The sequence below is a fragment of the Adiantum capillus-veneris genome, chromosome 2 (assembly GCF_014529385.1).
Source record: "Adiantum capillus-veneris isolate H3 chromosome 2, ASM1452938v2, whole genome shotgun sequence".
NCBI lineage: Eukaryota > Viridiplantae > Streptophyta > Polypodiopsida > Polypodiales > Pteridaceae > Adiantum > Adiantum capillus-veneris.
In genome coordinates this window covers 46,279,450-46,280,572 of record NC_140932.1, presented here as the reverse complement: position 1 = coordinate 46,280,572, position 1,123 = coordinate 46,279,450, and positions in this window count along the sequence as shown.

The window sequence follows — 1,123 nt, the reverse complement described above, 5'->3', positions numbered from 1 at the left end:
CAACAAGAGCCAGATGTTACTGCTCGAATAAGACAATGTTGTCAACAAAAGACAACAGATATCATATACACTATCTACTCCATTACATGCCGCAAAAACGAACTCAAGTACATATGCATTACAAATAACTACAAAAGAAGAATGCTGGAACATACTCAACATCCACCTTCAAAGATGCGTAATAGAGACATTCTACGCTACAATCCATTCAATGAAAAGAAATTCTTGAATACTTTTTGTCTATAGGAATATACATGTAGCATGTATATTAGAAAAAACATTCATCAATAGACATAATAGCATAACCTTGGTAGGATATAACGTTTTGTGAGCTCACCCCCCTCATTGCAAGAAATACACGTCCTTGAAACAAACAAGAAAGATCTAAGTTTTGTTTGCCATTGTTGCACATGCCTCATTAAAAGTTGCCATTCTTTCAACACAACATTCTCTTCTTTCTTTCAATCACACTCCTTTATGCTAGACGTAAAGTGCCACTCAAGTAGTGAAAGATCCTTTCAACAGCCACCAATGCTTAGACCCAAGGTTATCCATAAATCTGCTAAGCTGTGAGATTGCAAACTGAATATCAGGCCTCATAGCATACATAAATAAGGCATCCACTAACAAAAATCTAAGAAAGAGTCGTATCGACAACATATTTATCATCATGAAGACTCAATTTCAAGCCTGTTTCCATTGGAGTGGCAATAGGTTTGCAGCCCTCAAGTCCAAACTTCCATAGTAATGTCTCTATGTACGTTGCTTGACTCAAAGCAATACTTCCATCACACTGCTCAAACTATATGCCCAAGTAATGATGCAAAAGGCCCATGTTTTTCATCTTGAATGTAGCATTCAATTCAGCCTTGAATTCAAAAATGTGTCTCATCCGGAGCAGTAATCAACAAATCTTCTACATACAAAATGACGATGGGATATAAATCTCCCTCACATTTGACAATTGTGTGTGTGTGTGTGTGTGAGTGTGTGTGTGTGTGTGTGTGTGTGTGTGTGTGTGTGTGTGTGTGTGTGTGTGTGTGTGTGTGTGTGTGTGTGTGTGTGTGTGTGTGTGTGTGTGAGAGAGAGAGAGAGAGAGAGAGAGAGCATCTACATAGAATCG